General features: G+C 37.4%; 1 long non-coding RNA gene across 1 annotated transcript in view; it reads right to left on the bottom strand.

Annotated features, from left to right (window-relative positions):
* The window catches only part of LOC148127006 (uncharacterized), a 41449-nt gene extending 20121 nt beyond the window's left edge, over positions 1-21328 (bottom strand). Inside the window, exons 1-2 of the long non-coding RNA XR_015741811.1 lie at positions 21191-21328; positions 20819-21086 (exon numbers count right to left, since the gene is read on the bottom strand). This is a non-coding gene — a long non-coding RNA (uncharacterized LOC148127006). The remainder of the gene's footprint in view (positions 1-20818; positions 21087-21190) is intronic.
* Between the last annotated feature and the right edge of the window lie 530 nt (positions 21329-21858).

The raw sequence follows: 21858 nt of genomic DNA, 5'->3' as shown, positions 1-21858 counted from the left end.
ATGCAGACTGAAAAAGGAAATAATTGTTGGAAAAAATAAATCAGGAACCTTCTGTTTTATCTTTATTGGAAAACAGTTATTACTATTATTTCATTTTCCATAAATCTAGCGGAGTTGTACCATACTTTATAAGTTTCCCACACCAGTGGTCACCAACCGTGGTTCGTGTGAGAAAATTTTGGTGGGCCAAAGAGAAATGTCCGCCCCAAAGCAATTAATCCAGGCTGTGCAGGAACACAGGGCTGTGCCGCCCAGATGGCCCACCCACCTGCTGGCTCCCACCCTTCGGCTGAGTGCAAACCTGTAAAAAGCAGCGCAGCCCTCGCCAGCCAGGACGAGGTGGTGCTGCTGCAGCAAGAGGAGCTGGTGGCACAGGCGAGCTGAAGTGGTGATGGAGATGGCTGGAAGGTGCGGGCGCATCACCCTACTTGCACTTGCAATTTTTAATATTAAATTTATATTTAATATACAAAATAAAAGCTTTATATTAAATATATTAACTTTTTTAAAAAAAATCATATTAGTGGTCCTCGGGATTTAAAAGTATGAGTTTGGTGGTCCCTGAGGTCCCTAAAGGTTGTCGACCCTGTCCTACACCATCAACATAGCTGGGATCTGGATGCAACCAGCTATAGGAAAACTAGACAGAATGCAGAAGGCAAAAAAGGATGTCATTAAGCATGGATCAGAGTGACCAGAAGCCACATGCCAATCTTGACAAACACTGTATAATAAAGCTACTGCTTGTTACAAGTGTGGAAGTTGTGGAGCTCTCCATTATAAGCCCCTTTTACGTCATCATTCCCAGTCATGATGTGTAGAGCAATGCCGTTTTTAAAGGCTGAGAAGAATTTCAGAAACCATGCTCTGCATGCTTTATCTTCTTCTTCTTCTTGTTGTTGTTATTATTATTACTGCACATGCAATCCAGCACAAAATCTGAAGCTTCAAGTCCAATTATGCATTTCTAAGAGAACATTTATGACATTCAAAATTTAAATAAGGCAAAATAAGCTGATCAATGTTGTCCAAGTATAATGAATTCCAAATCCTAACCAACTCATTATTACTTAAGCAACACTGTTCACAATAACTTCACCAGATGCTTATGAGGAGTACTTTTACACAACTACACAATTATTACTACAGTATTTACTTAGATTTCATTTTCTTTAGATAATCTTCACTACCTATAATTCTCTATTTTCACATACACTACACCCAACAATCAAGTTCACATTGAATTTCATTCATCTGCTGTTGGAGGAAAGCGAGGACGGAGAACAATGTAGAACACGTATAGAGCCAGCAGATCAATATCACTTCTATTTATCCTTATATACAGCTGCTTATAGTAATACAGTCATAGTTTATATACAAAATGCTAAAAATGACATCTTTTGAGAATACTTTAACAGTTCTTTGCCAGCTAATTTTTCACCCACCCACCCCATTCCACCACCTCCAACTACTTTTAGTTATAAATAACTTTTGGAAAGTTTATTGTGTTCTCTTGCTACCTCGTCTGTTTCCGGCTCTTGCAAAAGAAAAGAGAAATTATTTCCATTTCACCCAAATTAACTGAACTACCTGGGTTTCGCCTTGCAAGGGTACTCAGTTCAAGGCTACCATATCCAGTCCTGGTTTTATTCCTTTTCCTCCTCCATTTGGTGCAGGGTCCCTTTAGCTGCTTCATACTCTTTAAATCATGGATCATCCAGGTTTCCTGTTCCTCTGGTCTCCTCTCTTCTTCATGGGCTGCAATCTTGGTTGTTTCTCACACTCTGTGCATATAGGTAGTCCTCAGGTTATGACCCTAACTGAGCCCATAATTTCAGTCATAAATTGTGATGGTTGTCAGAGGATCACCTCATGACTGAACCTGATTTGATGACCTTTTTCTGAGGTAATCATCAAGCAAATCTATTGTTTGCTATGTAGTGGTTTTGCAGTAAACCAGAAGTAAATCCCATCTTCAGGGGCATTAATATAACTTTGAATGAGCACTAAGCGACCAGTTATAAAATTATACTTTTATAATGGAAATGAGCTGTAGCTAATGAAAGCATATGCTTTTAGTGCATTAATAGGGAAAGGTGCAACCAGACTCATCCCCATTTTCTGATGTCATATCTAACAAACTCTCCTACATCTCCTCCAGGATCTGAAAGACACTCCTCCTTTATGGAACTCATTCTATTCTGCCTACATATATTATCTCTGGTCTATTTATGTGCAGATCATGAGGTGCCTCTAAATGGTTTGTTCATTCCCCCTCCCCCACTCTGCCTACATGTATCTTTCTCAGCCACGATCTCTTTCACACAAAAAAATAAATACCACACACAGGCACACACACACACACAAAAATTGTCTATATAAACTTCCAATTCTCAAGCATAGCTGCTCACCATGCCATCCTTGCTGTGAAAACTTTCATGATACACATACATTTATGCAACAAGTTTAAGTTTTCACAATATTTTGATGCTTTCTTACAGATTTTTTTAAAAATAGTAATAATCCATCACTTTTCTGGAAAATTATAGGAAGATGTCAATGTTAATAAAAATGTTGTGCTGCTAAAAATATACAGCACATCCTGACAACTATTGGGTTTTATCATGTAACAGCTTGCTTACTGATGAAAGCATCTGATTATCTGGGCAAAAACATTCTACACTGTTTGATTCTGATACATCACTTTGACTCTGATTCAGGTTTGCAAGATGGCTAAGGAAAGATGAAAGGAACAATAAAAAAGCAATGCAAGCTAAGCAAAACAATCTGAGCCAAAGGAAAGCATATCTCAGATAAAATATCTAGGCAAGATACAGAAGCAGCCTCAATGGCTTGAAGATGAAAAATTATAGCAAACAGATACTATCAGAAACAAATGCCAGATAGTAGCTATTGTTCTACTCTTGGTTTTTGTAACATTCAAAGGCTTTTATAATCTAGAATGCCACAAAGACTCAACTGTTAATTCTTGGCATGTCAGCATCTGTAAAAATTACTCATCAGAAACACTTTTTCTGTAAATGATATAATTCTTAGAAGCATTTACACCAAGACAAATTCCTTGTGTGTCCAATCACACTTGCCCAATAAAGAATTCTAATTAACTAAACTGCTTTTGCAGCTAGCATTTCTTCACATGCCACCCTTCTGAAGTTATATCACTGTTTAGTAGGTTAACCTTGCAAAGATTTTGAGAATCTGGGGGAGATTGCTAAATCTTCAGTTCCATACACTGAAATAAGGATTTTAAAATTTCCACTATTAAAAAAAAAAAGTAAACTTCATTAGGAGAGATGCTTTGCTACAATGCCTACATAAAACACATGTATAAATAAAAAGTGGCTTGACTCCCATTTGAAGTGTAGCCTCAGCATGCCACAGAAAGCCCTGTATAGCCCTTGAGCAAACAAAAGCTGTGTACTCCTTTAATGAGTCTGGGCAATCAGACTCAAGAAGCTCTTACTCATTTTCAAAGAATAATTCAGACAAAAGGATAATGACTGCCTATCACTTAGAAAATTGCTTTAGACTTCACGCTAAAATAATTTGAAAGGTTCTTCCTATAATATGGTGGCTCAATTGTTTTAACAGCTATGATTAGAGATAACATTCTCCAAAACACGAGTGTGCAACGTACAACTCCTTTATAAAACGATTTGAATATTATGAAGTGGCCACCTCGTATTAAACACACACAAAAAGTTCTGAAGCAGACACTGGAGAAAAAATAGACAAACTATGTAAAAGGAGTTTCATCTTCATAAAACAATGAATACAGACAGCAATTACATAAATCAATACACATTATGACTTAGGCTTTAAGAAGCAAATATTTTTTTCCCAAGAGATTCAGGTTCCATGCTATATCATTTTAAGAGCCACTAAAACACAGAATTTAAAAATTAGAAAAATACACTGCAAAAGTGTTAAGAGAAACCGATGAAGAAAAATAGTATTAAAAGCCTACTTGTAAGTATTCAGATTTTCTCACCTTTCTAGAACCTAGTCTGCTTTCTACAGGTTTGTTGCACTTTCAAGGGCCTGCAACATAGCACCCTACCTAACCTTGTGAAATACAGTAATTATAAATATCAAAGCCACAAGATCAATAAAAGGCTACCTAATCCTACAGATGATTAAGCAAGTTTTGAAAACCAGCTATGCAACTCAAACACCTATGGCCAGTAGTATCCTTACTGTTGTAATAGAAGAGCCCAGTGGAGAACATCTTCTCATTCCTATTTTCTCCAAGGGGTAAAACAGAGCAAAAAGATCTGCAAATTGTAGTTCAAATAAAGTCATAGAAGCTTCTTAGAAATCTTATGTTCTTGAACACCTACAAATTAGATGTAATCTTAACTCACAAATGAATAATACAAAAACAAGGAACAAAGGTTTTATTGCTTAAACTTAACTCACTAAATGATAGCTGGATGGCCGACAAGCTACTGTAAATCTCAAAATCAACATAAATGAAATATGTTTCACTTAAATTTGTATCTGTTATTAGAAATGTTTTAAATACTACGTATTTTAAATACTAATAAATCAGAGGTGAATATAAGAACTTCGTATCTTTTGAAAAGCAAAATCATACCTCTGTAATTTTTAGTTTAGCCTAAATGTTGATACTCAACAAAATAGCAGCTGACTCTAATAAAGCAGCTGTAACACTAACAAAACTATAAACCACATCAATATTACAGGTATTCGATTAAACCAAATGCAGAAAAATATTTGGAAACTGGTCACCCTCATGAACCATCCTTAATTTTTTTTTTTCAGAACTATATTATGTGGAAAATAAGCTTTAAGACAGGACATAAGGTAGATATGGTAATGTGACATTACTAACATGCTTAAATGTATCATTTTAAAAACATCTTAGTGGTATCAATCCCTCTAGTTGTATCTAACATAATGCTCCCTGTCCATAAATTTTAGAAGAGGCAGTTCTTGAAATCTCTATGCAGGTCCTAATGTGCACATTTTAAAAATTGTTTTGTAATACACCATAATGATTTCAATATTCATATACAGTACAAGATCTTTGTTGGCAGGCTGGAAGAAAAAGTAACATTTAAACAAGAGCCAATTTCAACAGTTTTAAAAGCTGATTGATACAGCATTAGGGGACTTAAGGAGGAAATATGATTTATTTCATCATAGGCTGAAGTGTAAAATTAAATTTCATTAAGATTACATTTACACATAACTCTCCAATGTGATAGACAATCTTACCACTGAAAAATACAATAAACACATTCATTTTACTATCTTAATATTTTAATATTGAACTTTTGATTGAAAATTATATATATTTCTGAAAAAGACTGATGATTTTAAGATAGATCAAAGATTACATATAAGATTTAGGAGACTGCATTGGACGCCATTTATACGTGTTGGGTGTCATGTGGTCCTTCCAGCGTTCAATAGAAAACTCTTTGGTTTATGTAAGGTGTGTGATTAGGTCTCAAAGGGTTAAAATTGATGCTTTTAATGCAGCTGTGGTGGATCAATTTGAAGTATGGTAGTCCTCGATTTACAACAGTTCATTTAGTGACCATTCAAAGTTACAGAGGCAATGAAAAAAAGAAGTGACTTATGGCCATTTTCACACTTATGACTGTTGTAGCATTCCCATAGTCACATGATCAAAAAGTCAGATGCTTGGCAACTGGTTCATATTTATGATGCACTGTCCTAGAAGATCCCTTTTTGCAACCTTCTGACCAGCAAAGTCAATAGGAAAGCCAGATTCACTTAACAACCGCAATGATTCACTTAACAACCGCAATGATTCACATAACTGTGGTAAGAAATGTCATAAAATGGAACAAAACTCAATTAACAAATGTCTCACTTAACAACAGAAATTTTGGGCTCAATTGTGGTAGTAAGACGCAGCGAGTACCTGTAATAGGTAAGGCAGCCTTTCTCAACCAGAGTTCTATGAAATTTTTAACTTTTAACTTTGCACAATGCTAATATTCACTGTGATGGACATTTTACACACCAAGCCTATTGCTTTGCTATTGGTGGTGGCGTAAACGTGCATGTTGATTGTATTGTACAGTTACGCGAGTATAGTTTTTGTATATTTTGCTATCTTTATGCAGGGTTTCCTAATATCCAAAAAATTATTTCAAGGATTCTTCAACAGTGAAAAGATTGAAAGGCGAGATAAGGTGTGTGATTAAGGCTGGAAAAACCAATGTTCAAGTCCATTTATATCATGAAAGCATATTGGGTTAATTTTGGACCTAACCGTTCTTTCCCAAGCTTAATCCACCTAAATTTGTTGTTGTGGGGGGAAAAATGGAGTAGGGGAATGAAATATATGCTGTCTTCAGTATATACCATTCTGGAAGGAAGGCAGGATATAAATCAAATTATAAAAATTACTTTGTGTTGCTTTTGATGTTATGATTCTATTTTTGGATCAACATGTTTGTACTCCTTTTATATTGCAAAGAAAATTACAAATGCAGTTAATTAATAATGCAACAGAATTAAGTAAATACTAGTCTTCATTAAGATGCAACAATCTGGAGAAAATAGTCTCTCAGATGTATTTAGGTACAAAGAAAATAACTTGAAAATAACTGCAGTCTTCCAAAATGTATCTGTAATTGCTAACTGTCTGTTCCAGGTTTATGTACCTAGCCTACCTTACCTCATACTTTCCATTTTGTTTGTGCTACTGGTATACTGGCAAACTACCAGACATTATTTGTATGAGGGCTGGGCAGCACTTTGGACTCGAGGGCACGAAGGTGTTTCAGAGTGCTTTTGAACCACTTATGTCTGTAGCTCTTTAACCACCTGTCTGTAGCTCTTTAAAACGTCTCTTTTTTCCTTTGATTTTGTGGCTGCCTTCTACACCTGCAATCTGATCCCCCAAAATCCCACACGGTCACTTTAAAAGTGGGTTTGGCAGGCATTACCTAAGTTATCCTGCGTGCTAAAATGATACTAGACAAAAATACACACATGGTTGGAAAAAAATGATTAAACGATATATAGATTTGAAACCTGAAATATTTTTATTAGGAATGGTACCTGAAGGCTACAGTAAAGAAAAAATATATTTAATCAAACATGTATTAACAGCTGCTAGAATTGTATATGCTCAGAATTGGAAAAATTACAAGATACCGATAGAGGGAAAAGTAATTGAAAAATATTTGAATGTGTAGAAATAAATCGATTAACATTAGAAATTAAAGAAAAAAAGAATCTGAATATTACATGGTATGGAATTTATTTTACCAATGGTTAGAAAATAAAACAAATTAAAATGGATTAGATGAATATATAAAGCAATAAGAGAAGATTGTAAAAATAGATACATTGGATATTACTTATATAAAAACGTGATTATTGTTATATTGTTACATTAATAAGAAGAGTATTAATTATAAACTAAGCATATGAAATATGTACCTAATCGACACATAGTTGAAATGGAATGGATTTATTGTATTTTTAAAAAAAATAAATAAACAAAACACCTTTTTTGCATTCAAGTCTGAATTGCTGCAGAACCCTAACCTTAGGTGTCCTATCTAACTCCTAGCTTATCATCTCCTCTATATAAAAGAAAGAACCAGGTTTGTAGCAACCCAGAAGAACTACTTGATTAATTCCTGGTATATTTACAATCCTGAAACAGTCTAAAGGCCTAATCAAGCAATTTAGAAATAGTTATCTGTTCAGAGTTGATCCTTATGCTAGGCAAGACACTGAGAATTCTACATTTTGAAACATGTCCAGTGTTCTAGTATTGCAGAAGTTTACCCATACTACTTCCCAGAACAATGTAAGAACTTAGTTCTCAAACTAACACTGTTAAATATTAAATTGCTGCTATCATGAAAAATTAAAGTTGATTTAGTCAGACTTACTATTCCGATCATCTATTACAACTGCTAACTCAGCAATAACTCAAGAGTAAATCTTCCACCGCCCAAAGTGAATTGCATGAGTGGGCAAGCACTGATACACAATCCAGAAACATTATGGTACAAATATAAGAAAAGTATCAAGCAGACCACACAAAACTGAACTTACAGACATTTAATTAAATGTCTGGGAGTATAATAATACACAATTATACGTACGTCAACTGAAAGCTTTTCTCCACAATTAGTTGTTGCAATAATTCCAGCGTACTTTGCTTTTTCTCTATAAAGATACTGTTCAGTTTAAGGACTAGCAGCACTGCTGGAACCCTACTGAAACAGTTTATTTTCATCAATACACATAAGCACAGCAATTCAGGTAGAGTACTACAACCCCTAGCAATCACAACAGAAGGCAGGTAGAGTTGTTCTGTCAGCTGCCTCCTTCCTGGGCTTTTGTGCCTTCTTCCCAGCCCCCACCTTCCTGAATCAGTCCTTGTCTACAAATCAGCAAAGTGCAGGGGAACACCTTGCCTGGAAGATAAATAAAGGAATATTATCCTTGAAGTGTTTAGCTCCCTTTCTTAATCCATAAAGTATGATAGCAATATGATTTCTCCTCTGCCTGTTTAGAGCCCTCCTCTTGCATTACTTTTGGCCTATTCAAACAAGAAGACATTCAGTTATTTCTCTGCAGACAGGTAGGGCTGGGGAAGTGCCCCTTGGAAACCAGCTAAGATTCAGCTTGTACATTCTCAGAAATAAAACCAGGTTTTAGGGGAACCTACAGCCTTGCAAGTGCATACACAGATGAAGCCTTACTCTGCTGCTACTCTATTATTAGAGCAGGAGTATCAAGCTGGATTTCTTCGAGGGCTGAATCAGCATTGTAGTTCTTCTCCATGGGCCGGCCGGAGGTGGGGGAGATGAGATGGACACCTCCTGCAGCATCCTGCCAGCCAACAGGGTGCAGGAGGCCCTGAGTGCCCCCGCCTCAATGCCCCATTTTGGCCAGCAGAGTACTGCAGGAGGCTGTTCAGGAGAAAATGGGACACAGGGAGGAGACGAGCCCCACCCCCAGCGTTCCAATTTGGCTGCCAGAGGCACTGCAGGCCAGTCCTTTCCTATTTCCAGGCTGACCCCAGGCCAGATTTAAGCACCCAGATCTGGCCCATGGGCCTTGAGTTTGACACCGCTGTTATAGAGTAAGGACTCTACATGGGGCTGCCGTTGGAGAGTATCCAGAAGCTTCAGATGGTGCAAATTGCAAAAGTAAAGTTATGTATGCCCTAAAGCAATTTACCTCTGCTGTGTTGCTGGTTTGCTTCCAGGTCCAATTCAAAGTGCTGGTTTTGATATTTAAAGCCCTTCATGGCATGGGCAGTTTTCTGCCTCTCTCGGATTACCATCCTCCAACCCAGCGGTCGCCAACTAGTAGGCTGTGAGAAAATTTTGGTGGGCCACAGACAAATCTCACCCCAGAGCACCCCACAAAGCAATTAATCCAGGCTGCTCAGAAACACAAGGCTGTGCCACTCACATGACCCGTGGAGACCTCCCCACCCACTCACTCCTTACTGGGTAAACTTGCCTGCTAAATTGCTATTTTTCCTTTTTCCGACCATCATCTGTTCTGCTGTGCTGGGAGATTTAGATTAGCTAGGAAGCAGGAAATGGTTGGATTTCTTGCTTTCTAGCTAGTCTTTAGATCTTCAGCTCAGCACAGCCAGACCTCTTAGGACTGAAGTTTTGCTTGCAAGCAAATTCAATGCAGACTGGCAAAGCAAATTTGAGAGACTGAGCTAGCTGATGGCAGACAGATAGATCACTGAATGATTCTGTGAGCAACTCAATCCTGCCTGCTTTGCCTGATTTTGGGCAAAGTTGCTCTTTTTTAAATAAAAATTCAATATTTACATGCATGGTGTGTTGTGAGTAAATTTTGTGAGTTTGCTTGCTAGCAAATTTTATGTGTTTGCTTGCAAGCAAATTTTGCTATGTGACAGACTGAGCTAGCCAATGGCAGATAGATAGAGCTCTGAATGAATCTGGTGATTCTGTGAGCAACTCAATCTGCCTGTTTTGCCTGATTTTGGGTAAAGTTGCTTTTTATTAAAAAATTCAATATTTATATATTTATAATATTTACATACAATGCCATGTCCAACAGCCATACCCACAAATTAGGCCACGCCCAGAGAACTGGTTAGTGGTCCCTGGGATCTAAAATTATGAGTTTGGTGGTCCCTGAGGTCCAAAATGTTGGTGACCCCTGCTCCAACCCCATCTGTCTGGTAGAGAAGGCATGCTAGAGGAAATTGTATAGGGCAAATCACTGGAGGTGGGCCTTCTTTGCCATGGCATCCACCTTGTGGATTCTTCCCTACTGGAAATGAGATTAGCTCCATCCCTTTCAAATTTGTGCAAGCCCCTCAAGACCCGGCAATACTATCAGGCCTCAAGGTCTCAGGGAACTGGAGAGATTTTCTGATGGTTCCCTTACTGTGGTTAATATCATCCTCTCCTATTTTGTGTGCCATTTGATAGTTACTATTTTAATTGTGGGTTTTTATGTATATCTTGATTTATTTTATTTGAGTGCTGTATGCTGTCCAGAATCATATGTGATTTGGGCAGCTATAAAAATAAGACAAATAAAATAAATGTTTCAATAGTAAGTATGGTAACAGAACATACTGTAACTATCGAATTTTGGACTTTTTGTGTGTCTGTTTATTTCTATCCTATAAAATCCAGATTCTTTGTTGAAATAATTACAGGATATAAAATGTGAGAAGGCTGAGAACCACTATACCAAAAGAAATGCAATTACAATTATTTTAAGAAGTCAGATGCTTCATTTTATGTAATCGTTCCAATGTTCTACTGGTACTTTATGAGGTCATTTTAGTCTACTTTAAATATACATGCAAATTAAACAAGAGGCTATGGCAACAGAGATGTTATTTGAAAATTTGAGAAACAGTGTTTCCAAATATAGAAACTACATTTGTGCATTTATAATACAACGGGTTCTTCCTAGCTAAATAATTACCTTCATCAATAATATAGTTTTTGAGTGAAATTCTTCATGTTGCTGTTAAAAAGAAACTGCAAATGAACGTGACTGTGATAGATTCTATCTATCTATCTATCTATCTATCTATCTCTATCTATCTATCTATCTATCTATCTATCTATCTACCTACATACCTACCTACCTATCTATCTAATTCATTGGCTGCCAATCTTACCACAGGGAGACATACAATATTAAAAATATAAAATTATGTAAATAGAAATGCTACAAAAGCTATAAAATGCAAAATATAACATACAAAATACGATAGCTAAAAGATGGGGAGGATGGCAGCAAGATGGGGAAGTGAGATCTGATATTAATCTAAGCCACCTCCAACATAAAGCCTCTCCTTTGGTGCCCCAAGCCAACTGGCAGAGCCAGGGCTTTCTTTCAGTGTTTACAATCCACAGAAACCACAACGCCTTTTTCACCCTGTGATGATGCTGGTGGAAAACCATGAAGCCTTAAATCAGACTGCCCCCAAAGTATGCTCTTGTTACATAGCCAGGAGGGATCTGCTGTGTATTACTGCCTACTCTGCTTTATTGTCCCAAATTCCAAGGTCTGTAATTGGCAATTGGATGCCCAGTCCCAGCTCACAACTGATTGTTTGCAAAGCCACCACCAATGCCACCTGCAGCTCTGCCATTAGCTATATTTTTGCGCTCCATAGGGCTGTCAATTATACAACCTCTCTAAATGAACAATCAATCAATCAATCCCTACACACTGCAAAACAATTGGAAAATATTCAGTATGCTATTGTTTTCAATTATCCATTTTATAAAGCATCATCCCACCATAAAGTGACTGGAAGATGGCTGGTCATTCAATCCCGCATAGCCATATAGCCAGTATCACTAGAATGTGACTACAAACATACCTACTGACACCTCTCAGACTGAACTGTTATGTTAGGAATACAATAAGGCTAGCAACATCAGACCAGCCCCTCCTGTGTTTGGGGCAATAAAAAAATAGTTTACAATGACATGACTTAATGTCACAGAACACCGAGGCAGCTACAGAAAACACAAGAGCTGAGTTCTTACACACTACAGTTCATTTACAATTTCAATCTATTTGTCAAGCCAGTCTTTAAGTATACCAGCTGCCTGGATAGCCACTTATGTTAATCAACAGGAAAAGAAAAGTAACTGTGAAACCTGAAATCTAATCTTTCCTTACAGAGGATTGAGGGGTGGGAGAGGCAGGCAGAGGATGGGAGGAAATGGTCCCACAGGAAACCAGCCAATTGGACCACATTATTCACAAGAGTCAGAAGCTATCATCTCAGGCCACCTCCCCCGTGTGCACTAATAGGTCCTATATCACTTATATGCAGATTCTTGAGATAAGATCATTTGGAAATCACTGCTACAATGGGAGAAGCACTTGAAAAGCTGCCTTTGAGCTGCTTTGACTGCAAGGTGATCTGAAATACAGATGGAAGTAATAGGCCACATGCAGTGGGACCAGCGGGAGGAAGGTATGTTCTTGGAAGGTCAAGGGGGCATTGTGAGCCTGGCTATAAAACTGCCCCCACCCCCCCCAAATAAAGACCACTATAAGCAGAGATGCCATACCACCGTTGGACCGCATCTTCATTTTTGATCCCTGGAGCAATACAGTAAAGGGATGGAAGAGAAGATTTTTTTTAAAGCCTAGTGAAACTGTATAATTATTAAGCTCACAAGATTGGGGTGGGGGCTGTTACCAGCTTACCTTATTAAAAGGATGTGCACTTGTCAAGAATGGTATTTTGTCTCTCTGATCATGTTAAAAGACACGAAGAATTCTAACATACAGGAATGTTTACAACATCCATCCACTTCATCTGCATCATGGGGGGAATTACAATGCACTATGCTGCTCAGCTAAAGGACAGCACTAGTAAACCATTTCAAAAGCGAGGCAGAATCAGGCTGAGCTGCATATGGATAGGGGACCACCACAGAACAGATATTATATTCACAGGCATTAGGTTAATACTTATTGGTTCTGCTCCTCCAACCTAACAACTGCGCACAAATAATGGCAGCTTGCTAACAATGTAACAAAATTTTTAAAAAAAACTGCTCAAAGCAAAGCTCCCCAAATTAATCCAAATAATGAAAAATTTCCCTTGACCAGTCTTGTCTGACTCTAGGGGTGGTGCTCATTTCCGTTTCTTAGCTGAGGGAGCCAGAATTGTCCAAAGACACTTCTGTGGTCATGTGGCCAACATGGCTATAAGTTGAGGTACACAGAATGATGTTACTTTCTCACCCAGTGGCACTTATTGATCTACCTCGCATTTGCATGCTTTCAAACTGCTAGGTGGGCAGGAGCTTGGGTGAGTAATGGGAACTCAATCCATCATGAAGCACTCAGGTCTTGAACCCAGGCTGGGTTCAGCTTTCTGGCTGACAAACTTAGTGTCTTTAACTGTCAAGCCATCATACTCCTAAAATAATGAAAAGCCAACTGAATCTGATGTAATATTTCAAATTTTTCTTTAAGAGATACTACACTGCACTTGGAATAATAATGCAATAAAGTATTGTTTCATTCAAAATCAAATATTTTTTCTGCACTGGATTGTTTTATCCAAAATAAAATAGCATAGTGGCCCTTAGCCAACAAGCACCTAACCTCATGACTGCATCTTCTGGTCCTTCTCCCTTCAACATTAACCAGTCTAGGAAACAGCAGGTCCTATATGGTAGCTTTAATTGTAACTACAACAGGAAGACATTACCTTTGTTCTCTGCAATAATCATTCCTATGACCGACAAGCCAATCTACTCTGGCAATATCCTCCCTAGGTCTCCTACAATTCTGGACTCCCAGAAAACAGTCAGATTGTAATCAGTCTGTTGTAATATGGCTATCTTAATCCCTTTATCTGGGGAGATAGTAAATCCTAGAGTTATGTTTGCATACTACCAAGGAGTATGAATACCAAGAATTGAGAAATACTGTCCTATAACATAAGAACATTATCTTTCCCCCTAATTATCATAAATACATTAAATTATAATTATAAATACATGAACTACTGTTAATTCTTTTGCAAATAGGTGCAGATTTTTCACTAATTTTATGCTAACCTTATAATTCCAGTAGGCATGGCTCTCTTACGCCCCCAATTAATACTGCTATTTCCCAGAGTGGTTACTCCATAAACCCTTCAAAAATAAACTGAATTTGGACGTGAAATGTCATTCAGAATTCATATAGCACCAGCCAGAATGGCCTTTAACTATGTAAAATTCTCCTGCCCCCAAATTGCAGGGCAGCTGCTCAGTCTCAGAAAACACAACTGCTCTGGTGTTCCTGAGAAGTGCAACATGCTTACACATTCCAAGTCGTGTTTTGCTCTTTGAATCCAGATCTCTGCAGAACCTTAATTATTAACTCCATTATTAACTCCATTATTTATTTCTAACTCAACAATATTGTATTACAGAAAATTTTAATGATAATTCAGTTTTATTATTTTGTGATTTAGAAATGAATATACAGTACATAAACATGAATCCATTGAATATGATGAACTGCAGTGGTGCAGTACTGCAGACTACTTCTCCTGACTGCCGGCTGACTGCAATTTGGCAGTTCAAATCTCACCAGGCTCAAGACTGACTCAGCCTTCCATCCTTCCAAGGTGGGTAAAAATGAGGATCCAGACTGTTGGGGGCAATAGGCTGATTCTGTAAACTATTTAGAGAGGGCTGTGAAGCATTGTGAAGCAATATATAAGTCTAAACGCTAACAAGCTATACATTTAATGCTTTTCACCATATAATCAATAACTTACAGATATGCATTTAAGAAATAATAGTGATATATTAATATAACATTCTTTTAAAATTTAATTTTAGAATGTTGCATGAACCTATTCATTTGTTGTAAATCATGGCTTCTGGCTTCAACCAATATGATATATTCAATAATGTGGTTAAATAAATCATGGTTTAGGGCAGTGGTGGCTAAACTTTTTGGGCTCCTGTGCCAAAAATTGTGTGTGCTTGCACAGCTTGCACTCGTGCCAGCACCCAGAAGGCAATGCGCGCCCCACGCCCCTATGCATGTGCATTTAGAGTAATACAGCTCATTAGTCTTAAATATTAATAAAGATGCCATTGCTATGTTGGCAAAACACTTTCAAAAAGGTTTTAAGATATTCTTTCCCACTTTTAAATTATAAGGCGGATCATATAGTGCAACTTTTGGGTCAAAAATATGTCAGAGAAAAAGCTAAATTAACCTCAGGATGTTAATTTCCCAGGTACAGAGAATGTGACATTAAGAAACATGACTAAGAAATCGACCACAGTCGGGTTACTGTGTAGGGTTTCCATCTAGCAAACACAAAAGATGTATTCAATTTGCTGTTTTTAGAAATGAACTTTTATCAGATTGCCAACTTCAACATGACTCTGCAGCAAATAACAACAATCACACTGTGAAATGGAAAAGGAAGCCTAGGTAAGAAACCTTATTATTACTTGCTGACCTCATTCATCTTATGTTACACAAATATGTTCCTTATACAGTGAACTTCAACATTCTTTTTATGCAAGAACTGAAAATGCAAGATCAGCAACAATTCTTTGGAAACATACAATTCTATTTGACTTCTAATTCAAAAGAAACAGAACACACATATAGCAAAACAATAATGTGAATGCCATTTAAAAATGTGAACATTAACACACATACGGCATGCCCCCTTCTAAATGGATGCCAACCCTCTCCCCAGCTGATATTTGTTGATTTTTTTAAGCAACATATCTTCAGTTAGATGACAATACATCTTATTGCTCAGGTTTGTCAACATAGTAATCATGCATTTTCAACACTCTAATTTTAGCAGCGTAAGTAAGCACTTTACACAATGTTTTATATCTCTACTGATATTGTCTAAGTAGTGAAAATACAGGGCATCTATCCCTAGAAAATAAGCTGTTGCCTATTCTTATGATGTGCTACAGTATATTAAATCAAGATAAAGGATGGACTTCATTTCATTATTAACCAGGGAAATATGGACATCTATCCTTTCTCCACCATGTGCCAAATCATAAGCAGTATCGATGCACTTTACATCTGAACAGTTGCCAGCTGGCAGAGATCCCAACAGAGTAAGAATTTATTTGCCAGAAGCACATTAGGGTTTAAGCAATAATACCGGGTAGCCTATTGGCCTTCTCAATTGCAGCCTACAGAAGCTAAAATACCAAAGTATTATGAAAAATATTCTACATATAAGTTATAAATTAATCAGACAACATGGTTAAAATTGACCCAACAAACACCTCTAAAATACAACAACATCCAAGATATACAGGAAATGAACTTCACATTTTAAAATGGATGTATTTATCTGCAAGTATTAAAGCAGTATACTTCTAGTTTTCAATTCCTACATTGAACGTTATATCTGCAGGTACAAGTTGTCATGAATGTTTTTATATCTATTTTGGAGGTTTCACCATTTCTTAGGAACTCAGAACTCTATGCATTATATTAACACATCGTTTTTTTTTTTAAATTATTTTTTAATTCAATTGACATCCTGTTTTTAATTCAAAAGAATATTGAAGAGAGGTTAACATTTACAGACCACTGAATGAAACATTATAAAGTTAAAATGCTAACATTAAAAATCTTGCAAAAATATTTTTTTTATTTATTATTTATTATTATTGAAATATTTATATAGCTGTCCATCTTATATCAAACTCTGGGCAGCTATCAGTCAAAAATTAAAACATCACTAATGAAACAATATAAAAAACCATATTAAAACTACTAAAACCATAAACATTAAGAATAAAAACCTAGCACCATGTAACGTTTCCAACACAGTCAACTCCTCCTATCTCAGAGCTGGGGAAAAAAACCAAACCTTCACTGCTATTTGGAAGGCTAGGAGGTACAAGCAAGAGTGTTCCATAGGGCAGGAAAAGACATGGAAAAGTCATGCTTTCTAGCTCCCATAAGGTGGCAATATTTAAGGAGAGGAACTAGGAACATGTCATCCAATAAGTATCTTGCCGTCTCTTCTAAAGGCAGACAGAGGTTATGATCCACAACCCACATTCCATGCATTGTAGGGTCTTGAAAATGATCCAGAACATACTTGAGGTTTTAGATATGACAAAATGTTGCAGCCCATCTTCTTATAAATCAAAAGTACATTTCTTTATTCTTACAGTATTGATCATCAGTTCCTTTGTTCAATTTAACATGCTGGTTATATATTTTGTGGCCTAAGGACAAAAACAGGAACAATTACTAGTTTCGAGGGTCCCACATAAGACAAACACAGGATGTTTTGTTCAGAGCTCTACTCTCTGGCTTTTAATATATGATTTTTGTCACTTTCTCATTTTAAGGCTGTTCTCAAATTATATGGTATAATTATTTTTCCTCTTTTCTTGATTTTATTATGTACTGACCTATTTGCCTAGTTGGCAGACGTTCATAAATGCAAACAAATTATGTAAAACAACATGCCTAGTTTAATGTCGCTTGGGAGAAATATAAAACGTGCCATCTGAACAATACAAAAATAGTTTCTAACATTTTGTAAGGCAAAAATTTTTAAAATGTTTTCTTTGGCAGATAGCACTATATCGTGACAGATGATTGAAAATAGACAAATTTCCTTATTTTCAAAGTGAGAAGCAAAATTGATCATACTATAATCTCACACATACAAACAGAGCTGAACACATTTACACAATTTTCAACCAAAAGTTCATTTGCTTTTAGAACATAACCACAAGGTAGGTAACAGTTGCAATTCAAGTAACAGCCAAGAACTGAATATGTGCATTTCCTGCAAATAAGATTTTTAAAGATGGCTTACTGAAAATCTGTCTAAGAAAATGTATTTTGTTTTCTTCCCCAAATCTATGGAAGGACATTTCTAATCATTTCAAGTGTTGAAGAGCAATACAAACCTATTCCTTTTGAAAATACCATTTTGAAAACATACTGAGAATGACATGTTATAGTTAAAATAATGTGAATATGGTTAATACAGGTAGTCCTCAACTTATGACCACAACTGAGCCCAGAATTTATGTTAAATGAGAAATGTATTGAGTTTAGCCCCATTTTACAACTTTTCTTGCCACATTTGTTAAGCGAATCACTACAGTTGTTAAATTAATAACACTGTTGTTAAGTGAATCTGCCCTCGCCACTGACTTTTTGCTTGTCAGAAGTTTGCAGCCGATGATCACATGACTCCAGGACACTGCAACCGTCATAAATATGAACCAGTTGTCAAGCATTCAAATGTAAACCGTGTGACCATGGGGATGCTGCAATGGTCGTAAGTGTTAAAAGTCATAAGTCACTTTTTCAATGCCATTTTAACTTCGAATAGTGACTAAATGAACTGTTGTAAGTTGAGGACTATCTATATATGTTCATCAATATTCTTTAGTGTGTCTATATAAGAAATGAAGGAATAATTTAGCAAGATTGCAAATCTAAACATATTAACTTCTATGACATGTCCTTCTCTTTATAATTCCAATGTTTTATATATATTTTATTAGTTAATAGAAAAAGCAAAAAGACAATAGGTTGGTAAAAAATACAACATAACTAATATTAAAATACATTTAATAAATACCAAAATCTAAATATATTTACTTGGAAATCATTTCATATGCACAAGAATTAAATGGAATGCATATTGTCAATTCCAAGACACGTTTAATAAAAGACTGATAGAGTGGAGAACAGTATCACAAGATACGCAATTTCTTGCTAGATTCCAAACCTCTTGCCTAAATCCTGATTTGAAAAAGAAAGGTTCATTAATTTACATTAAGTATATTAATTACCTAACAAGAACTGTGGAGCATAATGATGTGTGGGACCCAGCCAAAATTATTAAATTGTCAGATATTAATTCTAATAGGAAATAAGTATACCTATTTTTGGATCCAAGTGTTGGATGAAACCAAGGAAGCAATGCAATATGAGATGAAGTAAGGCTTCAATGCATATTCTTTAAAAAATGATTCAACAACTGTGCTGCTATATTCAACGTTGCAGGCAAGGATTTTAAATAGGAACTTGAAAGAATACCATTCTTCAAGGGGGGGCGTTGTTTCCCCATGATTTGATTCCCTGACTAAATGTTAACCACATTGGAAGGAATCTATGAATATTAGTTTCCTTCCCACCTCACCTGAATTAGATGTACCACATTAATATTGAAAACCATTGAGTCTTAATGTCTGGATCAGATATTAATAAATGTCATTGGTAAAAACAAATAAGGAAGTTCCAAATATAATTAGTGACTAAACTATTCACATTAATATTTATAATTCAATCTAATATGAACCCAGAAAAATAAGACTAATCTGATTTCTTTAAGCCCCCAGCCTCTTCTTTGGCTCCCCAAATATGGCATCTCAATTTTATCTTTTCTTAATACAAAGGAGGACCAAAGACATTTATAGTTTGACATTATAAACCCCCATCCTAGAGCTTAAGCATGCCTGATTTAACTTTTTAAATACATATCCATTTATTTTAGTCACCATGTAGCCTCTAGACAGAGTACACATTTTTAAATTGAAATTATTGTCCTGCTGCATAATGAAATAGTTGTATTTTGTTAACTACAAACTGTTCCAAAACTTTTAATATACTTATAAAAATTATGAACTATATTCCAGAAAAGGTTAAACGTACTATATTATAAATGTATCTGGGTGCTCAACAACTATCATTGTGTTATTAGAAGCTTAACAAAATAAAGACTTCAAATAGATGAAGTTTGTACATCAAATAATGTATTCATTTTCTTCTATATTAACTGAACTTACAAGCAGATTCTGATTATCTTTGAGAGGAAACACAAAAAGAAAAAGTGTGGCTTTTAAAAAAATAAAGATCTCCAAGATCCCTTCTTTCCTCAGTAATTCTAAGGAAATAGAATAAGGAAAATATAAGGAAAGCTGCAATGTGTTCATGGGGTGTATTATTAGTAAAAGGAGCAGTAAAGTCGTACAGGACACTGAACTGTGGCAGTGTTTTTATGGCAACTTCCCAGAGGCCTTCAATTCTCAGAATCCTTAACTAGATAACAAGCCTTGCTGGGGAATTCTGGGAGTTGAAGTCCACCCACAAAGCTTTCTTTCCAAGAAGCATTCATGTTACCTCCAGTTGATAGATGCACATACATATAAAAACCACAGTTTAACAAAAAAAACCATGTCGCCAGAAAAATATGAATAGCAGAGAGTGGTGGCAGAAGAATATTTCCAAGCAGCCCTGATAGCAAGTACGAAGTAAAACTGCTGTTCTTCGCCCTCCCTGAAGCATTACAACTCTTTCTCGCTTACTAGCAGGGAATCTGACACTAACCAAAGAGGAAACAGACAGTTAAAATGGGAAGGAAATAACTGACAACTACCCAAACCTGCAGTATCACACAGCCAAGCGGCGTGTGTGTGTGTGTGTGTGTGTGTGTGTGTGTATCTCTCTCTCTCTCTCTCTCTATATATATATATATATGAAGGTTAGCGCAGTTCGACCACCCACCGCCCCCGACCTTGACGCGGAAAACAGTGCGAGCCCACAACCTGAAAGGCAATTTCTATCCCATCAACTTGAACAAAGCCAAATTCAACGTGTGGGAAGGAGGCGGGAGCGCGATTGCCAGGCAAAGGTCTCGGGAGCGATGTGACGGAGTTTCTGGAGACCAAACCCATTTCGGAGAAAGCCTGAAGAGGGCAACCTCGGCTTCTTTGTGCACCGCCTACCCTGCCTACCCTCCACTTACCTTCAGAATATCTCCCCGTTTGAAACTGAGCTCATCGTCCGCGGTGGCTTTGAAGTCGTATTTGGCGACAGCTTCCATGCTGGGGTCGCTCTCGGATGGCCACGAAGAGGAAAAGGCGCTCCTTCGCTCTCTCCCTCCCTCCCTCGAAGAAGCCTTCTCCCGGGAACGCCCGGTTTAGCTTTGCCTCTCGCCCGCGCCGCCCTTTCTGCCCGACTTCCGGCTCGGTCTTTCGCATAGACAAGGGGAAACAAGCGAGGGCCAATCCGCCCTAAGAGGGAAGGAAGAGAGGGAACATTGAAGGAAGTAGCCCGGATCAATGACAGGGACCGCGCCCTGCACCTCTTCCCTCCTCTCGGCTCGGCTTAGCTTTACCGCTTCCTCTTTCTTGCAACCTCTCTTTTCGGCTCCCGGCGCAGGCAGGAAGCGTCGACTGGCATCCACTATGGCCAATAGCAGCCCTTCTTGAGGGGACGGACCCAAGATTCCCCCTCCCCTCCCCTCCCTTCCAGCCCACCGAACAGGATAGGGAAAGAAATCGGGCCTGCTCAAGCCCCTCCTCCTCCTCCTCGCTCTGCAGGCGGCTGGTGCCGCTCGCCCTCCGAAGGGGAGCCGACGCATAAAGCCGGGCTAAAAGGACGCTTCTTTAGAGCAGGCGGCAAAAAAAGCGACTCTCTCTGCCTTGCATGTAGAAACCGGAAGCTCTCTTCGTAGAGATAAATGTTATACACGCACACGCAACACACATCTAGAGAAGGGGAAACTCTGAAGTCACCCGATCCAAAAGCCGAACGTTGTACGTATTTTCCTGTTTTGAAGAGATGCCAACTCAACCACCAAAAGTCTAGCTGTACAGAATTAAACATAAAACGCCTCCCGTGGTCTTACTCTGTAGCAGGACTTGGTGTTTCCTTTTCTATTTAAAGGCCAAGGGTACGTCCTGAATAGAATTGTCTAAAATAAATTCAGGGTTGGAGATGTGGGGTGGGGGTCGAATCCATTTGTTTTCAAGTGAAACAAAGGATCGTGCTTAGATTTCACAT

The sequence above is a fragment of the Pseudonaja textilis genome, chromosome 2 (genome assembly GCF_049901715.1).
Source record: "Pseudonaja textilis isolate UNSWEBS1 chromosome 2, rPseTex1.2, whole genome shotgun sequence".
Classification (NCBI taxonomy): Eukaryota; Metazoa; Chordata; class Lepidosauria; order Squamata; family Elapidae; genus Pseudonaja; species Pseudonaja textilis.
This window is presented reverse-complemented; position numbering and strand designations above follow the sequence as displayed.